A 459-nucleotide genomic window follows, 5' to 3' on the forward strand; every position below is an offset into this window, starting at 1 on the left:
TCCTTGTACCACACATGAATTAACGCCGTGATTAGCTTCTCCATAGTTGTACAGTCCATATTTAATAGGCGATTCTTGCATATGGCCCAGAGATTCTCAATTGGGTTGATATCCGGAGAGTTCCCTGGCCATTCCAATGTCTCAATTTGATTCTCAGACATGAATTTCTTGACAATTTTGGACGTATGGCAAGGAGCTAAATCCTGTTGAAAAATCCCTGTTCCATCAGGGTATCGTTTCTTCAACTCTGGAACAACTTTTTTACCCAGAATAGTAATGTACTGCTCAGAACGCATCATACCGTCAATAGGCTGCAAAGGTCCAACCCCATTGTAACCGAAACAACCCCAAAACATCTTCTTTAAAAAACACGAAAAAAAAAGTTTGTTTCAATTAATTTGCACAAGGGTGTAGTTCCAATGCAAATGTCACGTCGCGCTTTCGTTTTTTATTTATGAT

The sequence above is a fragment of the Parasteatoda tepidariorum genome, chromosome 1 (assembly GCF_043381705.1).
Source record: "Parasteatoda tepidariorum isolate YZ-2023 chromosome 1, CAS_Ptep_4.0, whole genome shotgun sequence".
Classification (NCBI taxonomy): domain Eukaryota; kingdom Metazoa; phylum Arthropoda; class Arachnida; order Araneae; family Theridiidae; genus Parasteatoda; species Parasteatoda tepidariorum.